The sequence below is a fragment of the Grammomys surdaster genome, unplaced genomic scaffold (assembly GCF_004785775.1).
Source record: "Grammomys surdaster isolate TR1022 unplaced genomic scaffold, NIH_TR_1.0 229, whole genome shotgun sequence".
Lineage (NCBI taxonomy): Eukaryota > Metazoa > Chordata > Mammalia > Rodentia > Muridae > Grammomys > Grammomys surdaster.
The window spans coordinates 607,068-630,856 of NW_021604674.1; the positions used below are offsets into that span (position 1 = coordinate 607,068).

Consider the following 23,789-nt stretch of genomic DNA (forward strand, 5'->3'; position numbering starts at 1 on the left):
TTCTCATGATCTTCAAATCTCCAACCTTCCTCTCTGTTCCATTTACAATCTACCCCCTTTTCCATTTTATAACAATAGTATTTCATGTAAACCTCTTTTGAGTTTGTTCAGCACTAGCTGGCACTTTGTTTATGACAGATACAGGATTTACTGTAGATTGTAATGTAGCTACTGCAATGATATTGTTTTTTAACTTGGAAGCAAGCTATTGAGAAAAGGTTGTCTAATTTAACATTATTTCTCCCATAATCCTGCTTGCAACATGGCAGACACTAAATTCAAAGTTACTGATAGGAAGGTTAAATCACAAATGTATTTCTGAGTGGAGGACAAATGCGACCCATCAAGATGCTTTATTTTTATGGATTATATAATGGTAATAGTGACATTAAATTTTTCTTTAGCTGCCCCTAGAGGCATTGCAGGAATGGCTGCTCTGTCACATGTGCATCAATACGTGGCAGAGAGGAGAGACACTATGTCTAACCTTAGTGTTATGACCTGTGAACTTCTGAATGATTTGGAGCCTAACATTCCCCCAAAAAGTGAGCCTGCAAGGACCACAGGTCCTGCACTGATCAGGTCTGGATGGGCTCTCAGGGTGGGAGCAAGCCAGAGAGGATATAAACCCCTTCTGGGATCATGTAGCCCATTGGAAGAAAGGAGGAGACTAAAAATTTCCACATCCAGGACTTTGGGCCCCAGGTAGGAGTAAGTCTGATATAAACAACCCCTGTATGGGCCACATGGGCAGGCCCTGAAGAAGACTGAGCACCAGATGACCACCAGTCTGGTTCCATGGGGCCTGGTCAGGGAGCTAGCCTGAGATGGTCACCAGTCTTGTGCTATACAATCCTAGAAGGGCAGACTATGCCCAAGATGGCCCCTGCCCAGAGCCATAGTGCACATAGCATTGCTGAGACCATTACTGAGATGACCCCAGATGCTCAGAGACCCTAATGTGTCCCTAAGAGGAGCAAGTAAGTGGTGGAGAAATGGAAGAGAAAGAGAAGCAGAAGGATATGGGCGCAGTGAAGAGAGGCAGAACTGGAGACTTAAGGGTATTGAGGTACAGTCTGATGTATCTGATGATGCTCTCTAGGACCATGGTGGGGTCCTGGTCTATGCTGCCACCAGGGGCTACATCTGGGTCCATGGCCCAACAGCAGTAGGGGTCTGCAAGCACCAAGTGTGGGCAGGCATCCATGGTCTGTGCTGCCTGGGGACATGTTGATATCTACAGGCTGTGTAGAACTGGCCTCACCCCTCGCCTGGGTCTGAGAGCTGTCCCTGAGGGAATGAGAACAGGAGAGCTGGCCCAATCAGGGTTATGAGAGGAGGGGGAATCGTCCTGCCCTTCACCTGCTACAGCACTTGGGGGAAAGGGCCCTACGTCTTGCCTGGGCAGCAGGTTAGAGCCAGCCCTGTTTGCAGGGGTTGCTGATGAGCAGTCCCAATGGTGTGGGTGCAGAAGAGCTGGCAAACTGAACAGTTCAGATAACTCTCAGGACAAGATCTGGGGCTTTGAATTGACCCATCTCAACCTCTACCTCACTGATGAACTGCTAGAGTGCATGAAGGGGCTGGTCCTACAGATCCACGACTATAGGATCTCTGTGACATAGGACAGCAATAGGATATCTGAGAGGAGTTCCAGTGAGGTTTCAATATTGATAGTGTAACAGAAGCCAGAGGCCTCTTAGCAGACCATTGCAACATTTACAGGCATTGAAGTGTGGACAAAAGGTAGGACACAATGTGTCACATTACAGCTTCCACAAGAAAACCTCCCAGTTTTGAAAGTCCTGTGTATATTACCTATGTAACTGTGAGGCTACAACACACCATAGGGACCACAGGAGCCGCTTTAGGCTCTGGAGGACAGATGCTGCCTATAAATTCATGTTCAGTAATAAAGGAGGCAGGCTGGGAAGTCAGAATCATTAGCTGGCTGAAGCAATGCACTAATGCAGAATAAAACATTCTACAGCCTGCCATTTATTACCCTCTTGGCTGGCATAAAACTATTGTTGAGTTATTGGCTGTAGCATGGATGCTGAAGCAACAATGTAGCATAATGTGTATTATATACAAATGCAGGCTTATGGGCCCTGAATCTGTAGACAGGTGCTTCCATTTTGCCTCTTCCCTTTCACTTAACTTCGTGTTAGGAATAGGACATAAAGTATAGTAAATCATTTGAATCTCTTCAGTTACCTTAGAGTGGTGCCATCTCTTTGGCTTAAAATCACTTTTATTACTCTCAGTACATCCTGGGGGGATGAAACCCAAAAACACTTAGCCAAATGTTTTCCATTCTCTTGAGATTCATCTTTGTAAAAGTAGGTGTCGTAAAAACTTGACTATGAATAATATAATGATACCTCAGGATTTTAATATTTAATATTAATAGTTCCTATAAACAAGGAAAGAATGTTGGACTGTGAACAATAATGACCATTTGAATTTTCTTTCCTTTTTGCCTGAATTTATATCATTAGCCTGGAAAGATTTGGAGCATTCTCAGGGAATATAAGAGAATTCATTTTATAGCTAAAGTAGAAACCCAACTCACATCAACTCCCATCTTTGGAGTTATAGGGATATCAGAAGAAAACCACTAAACTCCCCAGAGTCAGCCTAAACCATCTATGACCAGAGTCATAGAACCATTGCAAAAGAGTTGATCTACTTTATATAGTTGTAGCATATATAGTATAAGGATATAGCAAAATACCAACCTTACAAAAGAAGAAGGATTTGTGTTCTAATTCTCCACTATTTATTTGCTTTCTGATGGTACATTACAGAGTCTCTCAGAGCCTCAGTTTACCAATCTGTAGCATACCAATCCAATACTCAATCAAATTATGAAGCGTTTAAAGGTGCTAATGGAAAGAGTGCCTAACATAAAGTCTGACCCTCATTAAGTTAACAACAAATGACAGTGGCTGATTTCATCTTTGTCACCTTCACCTCTACCTCCACCTAAGGGAGTATTCAGAGAATGTGCACACCCATCAAGTGGGAGAACACACTTTCAGTAGTCAATGTCTAATCACTACAAGATAAACTGTTCAGCTCAGGATTGTTTGTTTGTTTGTTTGTTTATTTGCTTGTAAAAAACACAAATTCAATTCAATTTACTTGAAGAAAAACCAGGATGCTTTTGGAAGGAGAAAGAGTAGCTCACAAGAAGCACTGTAGAGAGCATTTACACCATGTAATCGGAGGGCTTGAAGATCACCAGATCCATCTGGATGTTTCTCATCTTTGCTTGGTGGTTTTATTTTCTCCTGTTATTGGGTGACCTTTACTTTGCAGCATATATCATGGCTACTGGCATTTCCCAGGGCTTTAGTCTAATAACTTACAAAAAAACCCAAAGCGATGAAATACTATTTATTTCTCAGCTTCTCCTCAAATTTTTTGAGTCAGACATTCTCTTGGGCCAATCACCATGAACATGGATTCTACAATTACCTTATTTTGGGTGATGTACCCATTTGTATGGCCTGAAGCAGGCATGTCACATGGTCATGGGGTAGAGGAGGGTTAAGAGTGGATTTCCTCAGCTCATGGATGACCATTTAGGTAAACAGAGAGGCAATTGTCTGAATGCTACAGAAAAGAACATTACCCAAGGACAGCTAGCCACTATTTGAAATTAGCTGGTAATAACCCTCATGATGAGATATTCTTGGCTTATTGGAAAGCTTATCTTTATCTGTTTCTTGGTAAAATGAAATTAGACAAAAGGGCTCAAATAACATTTTACTAAATGGCCACCATCACTTGGGAGGGAGTATCCTGGTTAGAAGCTTTGCTTGAAGAAGCGGGTGGAATAGAAGACAAGGAGAGGCATGCAGATTGCACTGGAACTGGATTCTCTCCTGAAGACAAACTATGTGACCATAAAGATCTTATGTACACTTGAGAGGTATTGATCATTGTAGCAATCCTAAGAATGGCTAAGTGGAAGCTGAAAAAAAAACTTTAGTAAGGGTTCTTAAACTCTTCATCCTCCCTTCTAGCCCACCACCCACCAGAGGTAGTGGAAAAGAAAGGTAAATAGGAAACAGCAGTTGTGGACCTGTTTAGAAATAGTTCTATGGGAATATTCCAGTATTTGTTGTCAGCAGTCCAGTCTACTTGGCAATCACTACTCAGGAATCAGCAACAGCTGTTTGATACAGAAGAAACTCCAATTGGTCCAGGTCAGCAGAAGCAGCAAGAAGCTGCCAGAATATCATGTGAAGTTCTTTGGTGAGTTACTCTCTACCAAGTCACGAGAAGCAAAGATTAGTAACATCATGCAAGGTGAACCAATGCCAAAACCTAATTAGGGAAAACTAGAAAGTTGGAGCAAGGCAAACCAAAGCCAGAGCCTCCTCTCACAGTCTGTGAGGTCATATTCATATATTTTTCTAAACAGCACACATCCTCTCATGTCTCTGCTTCAGCAAAACATTTTTTTCACATGTCTGCTTCAACATTCTTTCATCTGTCTGCCCTAGCAAAACATGACATAACTGAGTTTCCAAAGAAATCAGAAAGTTCCACTTTACTTGGTGGTTTGCTTAAGGTGGGCTTCCATTATTTTCATTGATTAGGAATACCTCAAATAGAAAGTTTGAGAAGCTCCAGGGAGTATTTTTGCCTGGAGTACAGTTATATAGTCTGTAGGAGACAATACCACAGTCTTGAGTTATTTAGCTAATTTATAAATGCAAAAAGAAACCTGGTCTTCAGGACTTTTCAGTCCATTTCCCATTGGTTCTGGTGTGTTTCTTTCCATTAGTTTTCTAAGAATTCTAGAAAAAAAAATTTATTTTATGTCTCAAGGATATATATATATATATATATATATCCTTTTAATCCTTTTTATATATTCTTTTCAATTTTCTATTTTTCAGTTCTTTTGACATAGATTCTTATGATATAGCCTAGGGTAGACTTTAACTCAGGATGCCCCCGCTCTAGCCTCCTGGGCACCAAGATTATAGACAGGTGTCATAACACCTAGCTTCTTTAATGTATTCTTTGTAATAAAAATCTTTTAAAATACTTATGGTCCTTAAGAAATGGCTCAGTCAGGAAGTGTCTGCTGTGCAAGTACTGGTAAGTTCAGTATTGGCGAGGCAGAGATGGGAGGCTCCCTCAGGAACACTGGTCAGGCAGTCTAGTCAATCAGTAAGTTCTGGCTTTAGTGAGACATTCTGCCTTAAAAATTAGGCTGGCGAGTGATTGTGAAAGCCACCTGACATTAACATCTGGCCTCCACACAGGCACACACACATGTACTTAACAAAACTTCACAGTCACACATAATAAAATCATCCCATATTTATAAATTATTTAGTTTGTTGTATGTTTTATATTTAATGCTAAAATTCATTTTAAGCTGTCTGAAATTAACTGTTTTTATAGAAATTTCACTCCTATTTACACATAAAAACATGATTAATTTATTCCTAGTTGGTCATATTACTTTATATTTGTATATAATATAACTGTATTCTCTATACATACTCAATGAAGTTTTTGCTATATAAATTACTTTTTCTCATTGTTTTATGAGATAAAATTAAATTACATATTTTCTTATGGTTATTGTTAATATCTCTAGTTCATAAAACCTTGAGTTACCCATATGATATTTAAATATTATCTCTTAATATCCTAACACGACCCATACTAATGTGAGTTATTATTTCTTCCTTCTTTTCTGCTCACTGATTTCTTATTGGACCTTTGTGTTTGTTATCTGCATTTCTTACTTGATTTTTCATTTTCAAACGGTGTTATTTCATTAGTTCCGTAGAAACTGTGACCTTACTTTATTTTGTATTTATTGATTTTCTACTCTTCACTGATAATCAGTTTAATGATTTCTATGCTATAACAACATATGTTTATTCACAGTTTTTAAACCATATATTTAAATATATATTAATGTTTTATACATTATATAAACATGTTATATAAATATGTATACTAACATTTTATATAATATATAAATCTGTTATATAAATATTGTATATACTTTATAAGGTTTTATTTTATGTGTGTGTGTGTGTGTGTATGTGTGTATTAATGTTTTTCTTAAATAACTCAAATACATTTGAGATAGGGTCTTGCTATACAGACCAGACTGGTTTCAAACTCACAGAGATCTATTTGTCTCTGTATCCTGAATGCTGGGATTAAACACTTGTGCCACTGGGCCCAGAAAGACACCTAAATGGTTTTAAATATCTTTAGAGATTAGCCCAAGTGGATCATTGATTCTATTCTATGACCATGAACATTTTCCATCCAATAAACTTGAAAATCAAAGAATGTTCCTCACTGTAGATGAGCAGTCTCAGACCCTTCAGCAAGGGCTTCTCCTCAGAAAAGTGCTCTGTGCTTTGTAGAAAAGGTAAGTTTGTATTTTTGTTCACTTTACACACTTGCCTTATTGGTTACCTTGGCTGCTCTTTTATATTTTCTGCCTTTTTTGCCACTGAAATAATGATTTTGTACATTTTATTCTGAACTTGGTATAGTGGATACCCTATAGTCATATCCCACAGTTCATACAATTCCTTATGAGTTGATGGTATTTATGATATTATCCATGTTTTTTGTTAGTTTTTTGGTTACACTTCTTTTTCTGTTTGGGTTTTGGGAAGAATTTTGGTGACATAATAAAATGAAACTAAATACATGAAAACATTACCAGCCACTACAATGTAGGTTTTAAAAGGGCATTCAACATTGTTACTCAAATCACCACATATTGGACCTGTCGACCTCCTTGTTGAGTATGAGTGGCATATGAATGCCCACTCTTCCCCAAGGATCTGTAGGCATTTAATGGTTACTAGAAAAGGAAAATATGTCAATGGTGTAGCCATTGGTAAAGGACTTATTGTATTGTAGATAATCCTCATCTATGCTCTGTAAGGCATCCAAATGGAACTCACTGGGTCACAGAATCTTGAAAGTAGAAGGAAGATTCTTGGAGAGAGGAAGAGAGTCAGTGGGAGAAGGAAGGGAACAATAGAAGGCAATGTGGTAAATATGATGAAAATATACTATATGCAGGTGTGAAAATACAATACAGAAACATGTTATGTATACAAACATAGTTTTGAAAGCATCATGCCTACACACTTCACTTAAGTAAAGAAGTAAAGTCTTTTCAAATCTCACCAAATTATCTTTTCATAATGAAAATTATATTCCTCACAAAGGCATACAAACTTCAGATCTGCACTCTTCACATCTATCTACCTACCTACTTTATCAACATGTCAATCACCTGTCATCCATCTATCTCCAACACTTTAAGGACTATTTCTTAGAGCTCGTGTATACAAATGTGTTGCCCTGTTTAGCATCATGATTAGTAATCAGAATTTCCATATCTGAGTCTGTAATTATATTGTTCATTTTCCATTTCACTACACTCAATAAAAATCTAGTTTCCATGCTGTACTCCTACAGCATCCTGTACTATTCATTCTTGACACTTATCACAAAATATAATTATAACTAATTTGTCTGCAGAATTAGTTTCCTAGGGCTACAGGAACAAATGACTTGGAAACTTAAATTTATTCTCTCAGAATCCTGGAGTTCAGAAGATTGAAACCAGTATGTGTTGGGGCCACACTCTTCTGGAGTCTTTGTAGAGGAATCTGTTCTTTACTTTATTTGGTTTCTGATGGCTCTAATATTTATTCTGTGGCTTGTGGCTCTCATATGGCTCCATCTTGGGTGTGTGTGATGTGCAGGCCTGTGCGAATGCTTGTTTGCCTGTGTGTGGATGCAGGTATGGGTGTGTACATGCATGTAGAGACCAGAAGTTGACACTGAGAGTCTTACTGGAATAGTCTCCACCTTATTCATGGGCACAGGATCTTTCTGTTGTACTCAGTCTCCCCAATAAAGACTAACTAGTCTATGTAGGCAGCCTAGTCCAGGGATCTATTTTCTCTACTATCCTAATACTGGAGCTACACCCCACCCTCCTATCAGGCTTTAATTTGAGTTGCATGTTAGTATGTCCCCTTATGTTTTTATGGCAGGAACTTTACCTGCAAAGCCATCTTTCCTGCCCCATTCAGCTCCATTTTGACACTATCTTCTCCTTGTTGGTTAACCTAATCCCCAGTTGGCCTCTCTTATTACTATGTAAGTGATTGCATTCAGGACTGACCCTAATTATTCAGAATAAGTGCTTCCTCTCAAGATTCTTAACCTGATATACTACTCATTCTACAAAATGTAGTACTTTACAACTTTGGGGAGTTAAGAAATGGACGTATTTTGAAGGTGACCATTTGGCCCACTACACACGCTATTTCTTTCAACCACATATCTAATTCCTTCATTAGTTTCTTATATCTGTGAGGTCGTAAGTCTGTCCTTTTCTTTTTCTAAGAAAATATTTATTTATTTATTTATTTATTATTTACTTATTTATTTATACTTTATGTACATTGGTTTCTTTTGCCTGCATGTGTGAGGGAGTCTGATCCCATGGAATAGGAGCTAAAGACAGTTATGAGCTACCATGTGGGTGTTGGGAATTGAACCCAGTCCTCTGAAAGAGCAGCCAGTGCTCTTAACTGCTAAGCCATCACTCCAGCTTCTGTTCTTTTCTCTCTTAATCTATCTCTCTTTACAATCCAGTACCCATTTCATAGTAACATTGGCCTTTTATCCCTGTTGATAATGTATCCTCAGATTTGACTAACTATGCATTGAAAAATAGATGGAAAAAATCTATTGTGAGCTGAATATATACATTTTAATGTTATAATAACTGTTCATACAAGATTCATATCATAATCTGGAGATAGTTTAAAGTATAGAGAATAATATATATAAAAAATATGGAAATAGCAACACATTTTATGTAGGAGATGAAATTTATTCCAGAGACTTTGGAATCCACCACCTGGATATTTTGAAGCAATCCTTTGTGGATTCCAATAAACAATTCTTAATATTCATTGAATACATAAGTAATGCTAAAAATCATGGGTAACTGAGTCTTTAGGTTTAAGCTGAGATTGAGGCCTTGGACTGAAATTATATGTGCTACCTCTAATTGAATTAGACAAAGGAAATTCTTTAAAAATTAATTTTATACAATAAAAATTTAATCATATTTCCCCCTCAATCAGACAAATTTTTAGCACTGAGAAAAGAAAGTGGACATAAAGTCCCAACTCTAAGCAAGAAGTTTTTTGCAACTATCAGCTTAGAAAGGGAAAATCATTTTTTAAAAATTTTTTATTTTTATTTTTTTTCATGGTTCCTTTCTTCTCTTTAATTTTATTAATTTGACACTTTTCCCTGTAGTGTATTCTTGGGTCTATCAACCCCAGTCCAAGCAGGCCCTATGCCCAGTAGTAGCTTATGAACACAAAATGGATTCCATTTTTTTTTGTTAAGGATTTTGTTTCACTTTGTTCAGTTTTGGAAAACACAAATTCTAAAAATTCAGATTAGCATTTACATAAAAAGATATTATGAAGAATAACCTCTGAATAAATAAGGTAGCAAAAGTTTAAATTTTTTTACTTAAACAAAAAGGAGCAGTAGATACGTAGTTTATTTAGGATGGAGTAATTATTGTAACCATGCTCAAAGTTAACTGTTGACATTATTGATATTTGAAAATGAAAGACAGATTAATTAAAATTTTAAATTAAAAAATAAAGGAGATAAATTCATTAGGGGTTTAAAATGCATATCACTGACCTTAGATTCTAGAATGAGAAATTTAGTATAAACATATGTTTTAGTTGCAAAGTGTCATTGATCGATAATCAAATCTGAATCCTCTTCCTACCCCACCTCCTGTGCTCCTTCTGTGGTTATTATAACTGTAAATTTCCCTATAGGGTCATTGCAATATATAGACATTATCGGGAATGGGAAAGATAGGTAGTTCCAGGGTAGATTTTGCAACACTACTTTGCTTCTAAGTAATATCAAGTAAATAATAAGATTTATTTTTTAAAGCTGAATAATCATTCCACCATTGGTAGGACTCAACCTGCAAAAAATTGTCCCTGAGGTTGGGTCATTGTTGACATGTGTCAATAAACTATCTAATAAGCGCATTTAAGCTTGTTCCAGTTTTGTTTCTGCTGCTTTGAAAAAAATGGGATCCTAGACTTAAAAGGAGACATAGGCACGCGTCCCCATCCTTTTACCCAGAAGTTATCTTCAATTGATAATGACTGGCAAATGAAAATTTAGTTTTCACCAGGGAAGTCTCTCTGTGGAAACTACTCTTAAGGATAGGCTGCATGCCCAGCAGTAGATGGCCAACAGAAAATGAACCCAACAGAATCTTTGGAGGCTTCTTGTCTCATAATATCATGTTGGTGCTTTAATTTTTTTAAAAAAAATCTTAATACATATATATGTATTAATGAGAGACAGAAAGTGGGTGGATCTTAATGGGAAGGGATGTAGTGAGAAGCTGGGAGAATCCGAGGGCAGAGACAATGTAATCAGAATATATGATGTGAGAAAATCTATTTTCAATAAAAGGAAAACAAAAGAAAAACAAAAAAAAATGAAAAGCAACCTAGGGGAGTGTCTTAGTTAGGGTTTCTATTCCTACACAAAACATCATGACCAAGAAGCAAGTTGGGGAGGAAAGGGTTTATTTAACTTACACTTCCACATTGCTGTTTATCACCAAAGGAAGTCAGGACTGGAACTCAAGCAGGTCAGGAAGCAGGAGCTGATGCAGAGGCCATGGAGGGATGTTACTTACTGGCTTGCTTCCCCTGCTTTGCTCAGCTTGCTTTCTTATAGAACCCAAGACTACCAGCCCAGGGATGGCACCACCCACAATGGGCCTTCCCCACCTTGATCACTAATTGAGAAAACGCCTTACAGCTGGATCTCATGGAGGCATTTCCTTAACTGAAGCTCTTTTCTCTGTGATAACTCCAGCTTGTGTCAAGTTGACACAACATGGAGTTGGCAGGTACAGGGAGGAAGGGTTTTATCTCAGTTTATAATTCCAGCTTACATACCCTCATCATGGAAAGTCGGGGCAGGGGCTTCATACAGCTAGTCATCTCATATTTATATCCAAAAGCAGAGAGAAATAAATGCACACATTCTCACTTGCTTGAATTCAACCCTATTTACTGTTACTCCTATATACTTTGGGACTTCCTGCCTAGGGAATTTCCCACCACAGTGGGCTGTATCTTTCCACATCAATTAATTAAATTAAGACAATTAACCACAGGCCAATCCAATGTAGACAATCCCTCAGTGAGACTCTCTTCCCAAGGGGAAGAGAGTTACATCAAGTTGAAAACTAAAGCTAACCACACCACTTCTAGATATGTTGTGTGTGTGTATGTGTGTGTGTGTGTGTGTGTGTGTGTACATGTGTATGCATGTATACATACATGGGTGTATACATTTTTCTTACTGTGTCACTTGGCTTATAGACATCAATGATTAAGTATAAATCCACACCACTTTTCTCTGTTCTTATAAGTTTCTCTACACCTCATACAAACTTTTTTCTCTTCCTTTGAAGAGATATCTCTCCTCTATCCTAAAATCAGTCGCTCCTTTTTGGTAAGGATTTTGTTCTTTTTGATCTCATAAGGAGGCCTGCCTTAAGATGTAGAGTCTTATTCCCATTCCCTTGGATATGAGTTTGCCCTAGAGACTTCCTAGCCCCATAGCATGTGGTGGAAGTGATAATCTGTGGTTTCTGAGTTGTAGCCCTTAAGAACTCGTGCAGTTTCCAACTGTATTTCTTAGTCCTGGTTCCTGAGATGTACCTTTCAGCTCTCAGTGATTGCATCAGGAGGAAAATTCAAGTCAACTGGAGAAGATAGAAATTCTGCTTGGAAGCTACAGTTGAGCTTCTGGAAGACAATGGACATCAGCTTCATGCAAGTCAGTGCAGAATTTTGAAAGTTCAGTCAGACAGTCTAATGACTTCAGCCTGATTCACTACCTGGCAACAGGAATAAGATAATGGTTCAGAAAACTCTACCCAGATGAACTCAGTCAACACAAAGAGTCCATGGAAATCATAAAACATTGTTGTTCAGCCATTACTTGCAGAGATTCTTACACAATAATACGTAACTGGAACTGCCACTGATATGAAGGAACAATCTATCTGAGGCCCAAGTGAGGGAATGGGGACAGGCTGCCCAAAAGATGTGGCCTATGGCCACTTTGTACCTAGAGGGTTCAGAATGCAACAACAATAACAAATGTCTGATTTACATATGTCATAAGATTAAATACTAACGATTCTGCCAAAAGTGCACGGTTCTACCATGATTCGAGAAGTGACACATAGGCCTGTGTAACAACTGGAGTCTTTCCCCAGTGGCTGTCCCTTGAAATACTGCACATCCACATCATTCCATGTTCAAATAAGTTTGAGAAAGGCTATCACATTCTTTCTGAAGTATTATCATAGTTTATAGTCAGTGTGAAATACAATCTATTTACTAGAGGACTACCCTGAGCCTTTGATGTTGATGTTGGAAATTAGCCAAAAATCTATTTTTTCTCATAAATTAATTAACCTGTGGTATGACAGCATTGAAAACACCTTGCTATGTGCTTGTAGTTTTTAATAAAATGAAAGAAAGCAGAGGATTATGAGAGATTATAGCTTTGCCGTCTCTTCTCAGAGAGACAATGTGACATAGTAGGAAAAAATACAGTGTGTGGGAGGGTTAACAGCACCGATGCTAATCTTGCCTTCCCATTTTAATTGCTTGTTTGGCTTTGATAATTTCTTCTTATTTGTGAGCTACATTTTTCCTAATGCAAAAAATGAAGGGAGTCTGAATTTGAAGCTCAGTAGCAGTAAAGACCATCAACAGTCTGAAATGGATGTGGACTCAAATCCCTGATAGCAAATGCAAAATAAGATAAATCAAACATGGAAGATACTAGTCTGAATTACATACATACCTATATTCTTTGGAACCTTTTACATTATGTATCATTTAGAATTATGCATACATAGATTCTCTGAGATGTTCCATATCATCTAGTAGGTTCTAAAAGGAATAGCTGTCATCAAAGATGAGAACCACTTGCATAAATCAGTTTTGAACTTTGTCTGGGTTTGTGTTAATTTAGTATACTTCTCAAAAGTGAAGTGCTAATTTGGTTAGTAGCTTGCACAGACCTGAATATAAGGTTTTAGTCTTTGGGGTGGTGTTTAAGGGAGTTGTTGTGGGCCAGTAAGAGGGAATTCCTAGCGAGAGATCTTTAGGGAATTAGGAATACAAAGAGATTTCAAGACTCCACCCTCTCCATGCTCCTAGTTCAGGATGGACCTGATCACTTATTCCATGTTCTGAGACCATTCAACTCCATGAAGTGGGGTGATGCAGCCAAGTATCAATTTTTGAGCCCAAGCTATGCTACTGGTTAGCTGTCTCAGGCATTTTATTGCATTAGTGTTAACTTAAACCAGCCATGTTAATTCCTTTCTAAGCTATATGCTTGCATTATTTTAAATGAGTGGTTCAATTGAAAAAATATTTTAACATTTTCTTTTAAAAATAAAAATTATCTAAAACCCATCTTCTCCTTTAAACTGGAAGACTGCCAAAAGATGCCATAGGATTTTATGAAGTGATGGGAACCTCATATCCTAAACAATTATTTAAATATGCCTAGAAATGAGCTAGAATCTTCAAGTTCCAGTGGAGTTTGTATGTAGATACTTGAAAAGTATTTGGCTTCTGAGGTTTATTTTTATTTATTTTTGGTTTTTGTCATTTATTTATTTATTTACACTCTAGGTTTTATTCTCAACCCCTGGTTCGGTTCACCCTCTGACTGTTTCCCATCCTATACCTCCTTCCTACCTCTGTGTCTCCACAAGGACATCCCCACCCTCCACCCCCAACCCAACCAGACTTCTAAACTCCCTGAGGCCTCCAGTCTCTTGAGTGTTAGGTACATCTTCTCTGACTGAACCCAGACCCGGCAGTCCTCTGCTGCATATGTGTTGGCGGCCTCATATCAGCTGGTATATGTTGCCTGGTTGGTGGTCCAGTGTTTGAGAGATTTTGGGCATCCAGGTTAATTAAGATTGCTGGTCTTCCCACATGGTTGCCTTGTTCCTCAGCTTCTTCCACCCTTTCCCTAATTCAACCACAGGAAACAATAGCTTCTGTCCATTGGTTGGGGCTTCTGAGTTTTTAATCAATTTTATTTGAACCTTGTTCTTCAAAAGTACCTAGCTGAATGAACCAAGAGTCTTCCCAATCCAAAGAGAAAAATTCCTCCAGCTCCTGTCTGACTATACAGCCAAGCAGCTAAGTAATTATGCAAATATTGTAAAATCTAGTTTAAACTATTTAAACACTTGCCTTAATTACCCATGAGGTAAGCACAATTGAGTCTTTTGGGACATGACTTATCTAGTTGGGTTGTTTGTCCTGATTAAGTTAATTATTTGGATAGATGTTTGTTTTTATTTTTTGCAATGACCTCAAAATATGTATTTTATGAATGTTCACATTTGCAAGTAAGATAATTTATTAAGGAGAAATTTCTTTGTAAGACTAATTTATTCATTAATTTGGCTGTGGCTGGAGTTGTTCCTTTTGGAGGCTTCTGTCTCTTAAATATCTTGTATCAACTTGAGTAGTCATTGAACAGAAACTGATTTGGGGGAATATCTGACACTATGGCTTTTTACCTCTTAACTCAGTTCTACCTTCTTTTGGAATACTACTTTGCATTAAAGGTTGGAACTCTCATGGGCTGAAGATAAGGAGATGGCCCCTCATTGATCGTGCAAAGACCCACCTGAATTCATTCCTAGAAATGCTCTATAGAAGCCTCTGGGGTAATGGTATCCTGGCTCAAGGCTTCTAGATAGATGATATCGTTAGGAGAGAACAGACAAGCTCTTGTTCTGAAGACTAACTCTTACATACTAAGGCATCCTGTCATTTTGATATCTTAAGATTTTTTGACAGGAGAGTGCTGCCTACTTTTGTGCCAACTTGACACAAGCTAAAGTCATCTGAGGGGAGGGAACTTCTATTAAACTGTAGGGCATTTTCTTAATTAGTGATTGATGGGAGAAGGCCCAGCCCATTTTTGGTAGTGTAACCCCTTGGCTGGTGGTCCAGGGTTTTATAAGAAAACAGACTGAGCAAGCTATGTGCAGCAAGCCAGTAAGCAGCATTTCTCCATGGCCTTTGTATCAGCTCCTGTCTCCAGGTTCCTGCCCTGTTTTGAGTTCCTGTCCTGACTTCCTCAGTGATGAATAGTGATATGGAAGCATAAGCCAAAAAAACCCTTTCCTGATTAACTTACTGGTGGTCATGGTGTACTATCACAGCAATAGTAACCCTCACTAAGACAAGGAACCTAGACATTCTAGTAGTACTCAGAATAGAAGTGAAACATTAGGACCTAATTGATGTTGTAGTGCCACTACATGGTTCCACTACAAGAGCTTATCAGGGAGAACTGGCCATGTGAAAGGCTCACCCCATCCTGAAAAATCAGAAGAAGTGAGTTCAGTGTGTTGGATTTCACATAGTAGTTTGATCTTGGGACAATTTCTGGTTGATGGTTATCTTGCTGTCATGCGGGAGAGAGAATCTTCCTCATCCTGCTCAGACATACAAGAACAGATGGCAGTAATCTTGACCAGTGAAGTGTGGAGATGTAGAAGGAACCTTGAATAATCAGGCACTTGACAAATTAATGGTAAATGTGGTTTGTTCTCCAAGAGTGCACAACGTTGAGTTGGTCGTTTAACTTCTTAAAGGTCTCTTCAGTAAACCCTACACTGACCATCCCATTTCAAATCAGTCTCCCCCACGGTCCTTATCCTTTCTGGGTAATGTACTTAGTATGTGTTGATTTTCACTGACTCTTCTTTGGGATGTAAACTACGTGCTGAAAGAGGTTTTTGTTCCTGCAGGCCATAAAAATTGGTAAACCTCTTAAAATGAAACTTCTGCCTAGGGTGCAATTTTCCAAGAATATAAAACAATGGTTGACACATTAGGGGGACCCTCAATAAATATTTATTGAGTGAATAATTGTGAAGCAGTACCAATTATCTGTGTCAGTAGGATAATGAGGAACTGTGAGAATGGTTGAATTTTTTTTAATAAACTCTTAATGACTCTCCTAGATAAAAGGGCTCAAATATATTCATTTCAACAGCATATTTTATTATATTTTATTCATTTATTAGTTACTTATTTGTGATCTCTCTCTCTCTCTCTCTCTGTGTATGTGTGTGTGTGTGTGTGTGTGTGTGTAGATTCTAATGCACTTGTGGAGGTCAGAGGATAACTTGCGAGAGTTGTTTTTGTCTTTCCACTGTGTGAGACCTAGATTGAGTTCAGGTTTCCAGGCTTCGTGGCAGTGGCCTTTACTCTGTGACCCGTTTTGCAGGTGGAAGCATCATATTTTTTTGTTGAGTAATGCATCTCTCTGCATGTTTTTGGAAAGCTTACTCCAAGCATTCTGTTCTTACCGCCAGGCCTTCCTTTTTCTTTTCTAATAGTTTAACCAGCTCAAAGCAGGTGGGTTTACTCCATACTTGGCAGCATTTCTCCCTATTTATCTCTCTATTTTTGCTTCCTGGCTCCTGATTGGGATCAGTCTTCTATAAACACCTTAAACTCCTTTGCCCATTTTTTCCCTTATCACATTGTCCTGGAATGACCTCACGTTGTTTATGCACTTTTCTTTACTCCCACTTAAGATATTCAATCAGTGACTGTATTTTTATAGAATGAAACCAAAGTTTATCATGAAAAGACTTATTCAAGGTAGACAAGGCTAACAATGCTAGCAATTTTAATGACAACTACCAATATTAACTACTACACTAATATTGTATGTAAAACATTGATCTAAACATGACATAATTTAATTTTAATAACAACGCTCTTCCACCTATATAGACTAACATAATGTGGTTCAGAAGGTTTGAATAAATTGACCGAGGTCACCCACTGGCCAGTTACTCCTATTTAATCATGCAGCAACTATTTATTGAGCCCATAATGACTGAGAGTAGAAATGTCCTGTTAACTAAGTCTACAGTGGTAAACCAAACAGACGTATCTGATAGTCACAAACAACATTTAGTCCCTTCGTCCCAGGAGTTGTCTTTTGTTCTTAACCACAACTCTGTGATGCATATAACACAAGGCTACAAGGCAATTTCAGATGAGATGCTGGGACTTAACTTTATCAGGGTCCTGTTGTGGGTAGATGAGAAGGTTATGGGTGGTAGATGAGCCCATAAAATCTAAGTCCAAAGTTCATTCTTCTTATCACTTTCCTGTGCTCCTGCCTATGCTTAGAAGGACATCAAAAGTAAGGCTCAAGAAAACAAGTTTCAGAAGGCTTTCCTAGCCCATCAGGAAGAAGCTCTAGGATCAGCTGACCTCTTGTTGCCTTCTCTTGGGTGAAGAGGAAATTACATACTTACATAGATCAATATTTGACAGTTTATCTATTCTTACAATTTACACAGCATCAAACAATCCCAACTTTTACACATTGATATGTATTGGATGTTTAAAAAAGTACCCTATTAAGTTAAAAAGAAAGTGCTTATAAGCATTCCAAACACTTGTTTTGTGTTGGCTAGAGTTGAAGTCCAAATAAACACGGCAAGTGAGACTAATAATTGTAATCTAATTTAGTTTACTGGATTGGAAAGGAGTAATTACTACACGTAATTTGGAGAATAAATGATTTATGGTTGACCTAGAGTAGATTATAAATTTGGAAAAATGAGAAATTGTAATGTCCATTAAGTTTGGAACTCTTCCTGATTAGGTTGATAAGATACTGGACAATTTCAGAGTCTTATGTCGTTTGACTGAATTTGGATCTGGAATATAATGGTGGATTGTGTCTGCAGGATTTGTATATACAGTCCAAGGCCTTCAGCCAGTACCATAATTTTTTTGATTGCATGAGGGATGAGACCAAGACCTCTGCTTTTCCAGTTGATAAATGTGTACACACAGGGTATTCATATGCTTTAATACTTTAAAGCGTGTATCAATTTGATGATCTCCAGATTTAACAATAGGTAGTATTGCTAAGATTTACTCCTTACACTGAGTCAGAAAATGTGCCAGGGATTTTTATAACATGGGCAGTTTGTTGTAGGGGCTGTTCTTCCCATGTTTTACAAGAGGGCTGATTATCAGCATGCCTTGCTTCTATTAACTAGCTTCCCAGACATTGCCAAGAATTCTCTAGGGAAGAGGGGGTGGTCAACATTTTTCCCAGTGAGAATTATTGTCCTAATTCTTATGTGTATTATTTACACAATTCTTTCCTTCCATGCTCTGTAGGCATATTAGTAAGCAAGGCTGGAAAGCTTTTATTTAGCCAGAGTCACACAGTTGATGTATGTTAAAGTGAGGATTCCAATATAGACCTTGTAGATCTACGAGGATCTAAAGCTCATTTGGATGGCTGGAGAGATGACTCAGTGGTTAAGAGCATGAACTACTGTTGTAGAAGTGGGAGATCAGAAGACCCTCTAGAAAGAACCAGAGGCATGGGATGTGAGAGACTCTCAGGACTCAATGGAAGTGATCTTAGATGAAATGTCCAGCAGTGGGGAGAGGAAACTCAAAGAATTCACTTCTAGTAGATATTCAGGGCCTCAAGAGGAAGGATGGTGTTACCAAGCCACAGTCAAAATCTCTGACTCAGAATTTGTCCTTTCTAAAAGAACTACAGGGACAAAAATGGAGATGAGACTGAGGGAAAAGAGGTCCAGTGATGGGCCCCACTGGGAACCTACTTCATGAGGGAACACCAAGGCCTGGCACTATTATTGATTCTATGATATGCTTACAGACAGGAGCCTAGCATGGCTGTCCTCTGAGAGGTCCAGCCAGCAGCTGACAGAAACAGATGTAGATACTTACACACAATGGCCATTGGACTAGAGTTGGGAACCCTTGTGGTTGAATAAGGAGAAGAATGGAAGAAGCAAAAGAGGAAGGCGACCCCATAAGAAGACCATCAATCTCAAATAACCTGGACACCTGGGAACTCCCAGAGACTGAGTCACCAACCAGATAGCATACAGTAGCTGGTCTGAGGCCTCAGACATGTATATAGCAGAGGACTGCCTGGTCTTAGCTCAATGGGAGAAGATGTGCCTAATCCTCAAAAGACTTGAGACCTCAGGGAGTGGAGTGGAGTCTGGAGTAGGGGAGCATCCTTTCTGAGACATCGGGAGGAGAAAAAGGAGAAAAAGTCCTGTTGGAGGGGGACTGGGAAGGAGTTCAAGGATTGGATTTTAAATAAATACAAAAAGAAAAGAAATAGAGACAAGCCTATGGGGAGGGGCACATTTTTAGTAGAGTGATGTCTTTGAGATTATTTATGACTCTTTTGTCATCTCTTATAAATAAACCAATTCAAATCAACAGGGTGATTTGGCCAAAACTATGAACTCATTTATAGCAGGTGTTGGACCCCAGCCCAGGCATCCAGAGCAAGGAGGAGAGGTGGGTGATGACTGAAAGCACATTCACCCAGACCTTGGTTATGTGAGTAGCTGGTTTTGTTGTTGGCTTTTGTTTCTATTCTTCTGTTTTTCAAATGTTTCCCTTTTACTTTCATAACATTTGAACATAAAAGGGTCTTTTAAATATGTGTCCATTAACTCTAAACACATCCTAAGATTTTAAAATCTGTTTCTTAACATTGGAACACATTAGATCCTAGGGTCGTAACTGCTTCACAATTATGTATGAAAGCATTCCAACCAGTGTAAATGCTTATCAGCTCACCTCACTGCCAGCAAGCAGAAAGGCAGCAATGAATCCCATAAGCATTCTGCTCAGTTACCGGAATATTCTGGTACTGCCTGGTAGCCTATGAGCAACGTGTAAGGATGACAATCAACTTGATTGGACTTGGTGATGCTCACACCATTCAACATGATTATTAAGTTCCATGTGTAACACAGTGCAACTCAATCTGAAGTTTATGCTCAGTAGGTGCCTGGCCATGGAAATCGATGTTTTCTCTAAAGTGGATAGATAAGTGCTTTCCAGAATCTGTTAGGCTGAAGGAATCTAACAGCAAAATCTCCATAATTATCTTTCTGATTAATCTTGCATTCATCATGGAGAAAGAGACAATTCTCAGTGCAAAACTGTTTAAGTATTTGAATTGGAGGGGAAACATTTCATTCAGCTCATGCCGGACATTCCAGGTTCAGTCTTTTTGAACATTGTAATTGCCTGATTTGAAAAAAATGCATTTCATCTAACAACTAAATCACTGGTGAGTTTCCATGAACATGTATTTACAGATTACCCAAGACTGCGGATGTCAAGTACAGTTGCAGTTTGTGGATAGGGAGAGAGCAAGGGGTCTTAGTCAGTGAGAAGAGTGAAAACTAGCAGGAGCAGGCAAATGATATCTGTCTTGTGATGTTGGCAGATAAAGGAAAACATCTTGAGATCTGAAAGGAGAGAAGCTATAGGATTGTCGGGTTTACTAAGTCCCATCTAATTCTCAGTTCTGGAGACTGGTGGTGTGACCTGCAATGAGTCATTTAATTCTCTGTGCTTTGTTGTTCTCACTGTATGATGGATTTATAACAGCACAGATCTCATAGAGTTGTTTCTAAGGCACAACTGAAACACTGCCAACAAAGACTGAGGCCAGAAATGACGCCTGATTGGCACTCAGTGAATGGGGGGTTGTGTGGTTATTATACAACCTATCTTCCTTACTAGGTGAATAAGGCTCAGAACAATCATGTTTGAATTGGACTTTTTGTCTTCTTCATGCCTCCAATCAACAGATGCTCATAAGAGTCACTACAGTATACTCTCATTATACTGTGGCAGTGCAGAACAGTGAATCCAGTAGCAGAAGGAGTATGGAACAAGTGGGAATGGATCCTTTTTAAATTCCCCATTCCCTTGTTTTTCTAAGACAAGATTTCTCTGTGTAACCCTGGATGTCCTGGAACTCATTCTGTAGAACAGACTGACCTTGAACTCACCAAAGATCCTAATGCCTCTGCCTCCCAAGTGCTGGGATGAAAGGCATGTACCACCACTATCTGGCAAGGCTAGATTTGTTTGTTTATTTATTTATTTATTTATTTATTTATTTGAGGATTCTATCTGCATGAACCCCTACATGCCTGAGGAGGGTATCAGATCCCATTATAGATGGTTGTAAGACCACATGTGAGTCCTGGAAATTGAGCTTAGGATTTCTGGAAGGGTAGCCTGAGCTCTTAACTATGAAGCCATCTCTCTAGATCTTGAAGCAACTGAAAAGGAGCAGAAGCCCCTTTTTCTCTGAATAGCCTGCTCCTTCATAAATGCAGACACCTGAAAATGTGACCTATTGTTGTCAACCAAGGAAGCATATGGATGCATACGTTACTTTGGCCCAATATTTCACATAGGTACTTAGTTTAGGCTTTAAGACAAAGTAGAGCATCCTAAATATTTCCTACACATAGTTACCTCTATTGAATAACTGTTTCACCTCATGGAAAGGTAAATATGGCTCCTTGTTTTACATTTAGGTTTCCATACTGGTATGTTTTGGTTGATAACACCTTTAAGTTGTATGTCAGGAAAATAAAGCATTTAACCAGTCCACATGTCACACTCAAAGATGTTTTTCATGTTTACTATTAAACAAACTTGCTCTTTGAAAGCAGAACAAGATATTTGAATAAATCACCAGTAAACTTCCTTTCAAGAGCCATTGGATAACTAAAATAATGAGAAATAAACTAATTTCTCACACATCAGTGGTATGAATAAAGGATTCAGACTAGGTAGAAGAGTGTGGATCAGTCATGTAAGGACTCTATTGCTGGTCTCAGAATCAATGTCATTCTTACAATTTTCCCTAACAAATGCATTTCCAGGCAGCACTCGGCAGGTCTAGGTATAATTGCGAGAATCATTATTATATCAACATCAGTATCATTGCCTTACAGAATAGAAAGCCTGGCTCGTTGGTATATTTTGTGCTGTGATTAGAGTCAGAAAATGATGGAATGGATGAGCTGTGATTGCCTTTGGACCTCTGTCCATTTTCTTCTTTTAAAATATTCAATTTGCTCTGATCATGTAGAGATCAAGAGCATTAAACCAGACCAAGATCAATGCTCTACTAACTCAATGGCATTTGCAACAAAGCTTTGCACATCCCAGGTGTAGGTAAACCCTTCTGGAAATTGAGGAATAAGCAATTGCTTTTACGCTATCAGAAATCAGGAGGAAGTAAGGTCTACACCATTGGAGACAGATCCATTAAGGCATAGTAAAAAAAAAATAGGTAAAATGAAAATAGATAGGGGAGTACTTTGGCCAAAAATGTGCAAACATGAAAGGCAGTGAAAATGGGGAAATAAAGGCACAGAAATAGGTTTAAACAAAATGAAGAGTTTATGTAAAAGATATATGGAAACTTAACAGTCTTGCAGTCAAAGTGCAATGCAACTAGAGGGCACAGTAAAACACAAGTGACATGAAAAGACAATGACAACGTTCTAAGTATGGATTAGAACAGGGGGATAGGAGTGAGCAAGAGCGATGGGACTGGGTTAATCAAAACTGCATGTATCAAGAAGACTTATTGAAATTCATGAGTTTATAAGACAATTTAAAAGATAATAAAAGAGAGGTTAGTCAAATATAATTTGCATAGTACCAGAATATGGATTAATGAAAATCTAATCACCAGTTCTAAAACATTTCCCTATGAGCTATTGGCCAGGAAAGCCTCAAAGCTTCCTCAAACAACAGAGTTGGTGGCTTGTCCTGTCCATCAGGGCATTAAACAGGGGTCCGGGAGATCACCTGAAAGAGCAGATGGGGAGCAGGTAAATGCGAAGGAAAGACAGCCTGTCTATAGTCTGATCAGATTGCCATCTTTACTTTTGCACACACAGGTTATATACACAAAAAGGCAGGATGTGGGGAAGGGGATGACGCAGGAATATGGGTGTTCAGGGGGCATACAGATTGTTCAGGGGGAGTACAGATATTTTTCCAGAGCAGAGTGTCAGCTGGGTGAAGGTTCAGGGGACAGGACACTATGATTCCGCCTATGATTCACTTGTCTTTATCTAAGTTGGTACTATCCACCAAGGTCACCTATCTACAAGGCCCATGAGTAGCCAGGCTTGGCAGCCTTCCACCAAAGCTGTTAGTTTACAATAACTTCAAACTGTTTCAGTGTTTTTCCACAGAGACCCAAGACTTGGTGCTACCAGTCATGTATGTCAGGCCTATTGCTGATTTTAGGCCTATGGCTGATTTTAGGCCTTCAGTGTATAAGCAGGGCTGCTCCCAACAGTGGCTATTGTTGGTTGTTCACAAATACTAAATGATAAGACCCTGTGACTGAAGCCACCACCCACTTTTGGTTCCTGATCAGGAATCTCCGTCCCTACTGGCTACCTTTCATGGCGCTGGAAGGTGCAATGTAAGCTACTAGTGGTAAACAGATATCAGTGGTCTTACTCAGCACTTGACTTGGCATTCTACAATACCAACCTGCCAGGCAAGCTGTGACCACCTGTGCAATAGTGAAGTGACGTAGTTGGGGTCAGATTTGAAGTCTACTCCATAGGAGGGATTTCATGCCTGATCATTTTGTCAAATCACATTCTTAATAGTTATGTTTAGTTTATATCCATAGATTTCTGCTCCTGTCAAAGGTGCTCTGAGAAGCCTCTTTGTGCAGTG

The 23,789-nt window shown here is 38.6% G+C and overlaps 1 non-coding gene and 1 pseudogene across 1 annotated transcript; both read left to right on the forward strand.

Annotated features, from left to right (window-relative positions):
• Positions 1–23,789, forward strand: part of LOC114626173 — a 56,925-nt pseudogene that overhangs the window by 24,675 nt on the left and 8,461 nt on the right.
• LOC114626198 lies at positions 404–535 on the forward strand. Its single transcript, XR_003712199.1, has one exon. It is a non-coding gene; the product is annotated as a small nucleolar RNA SNORA17 (small nucleolar RNA).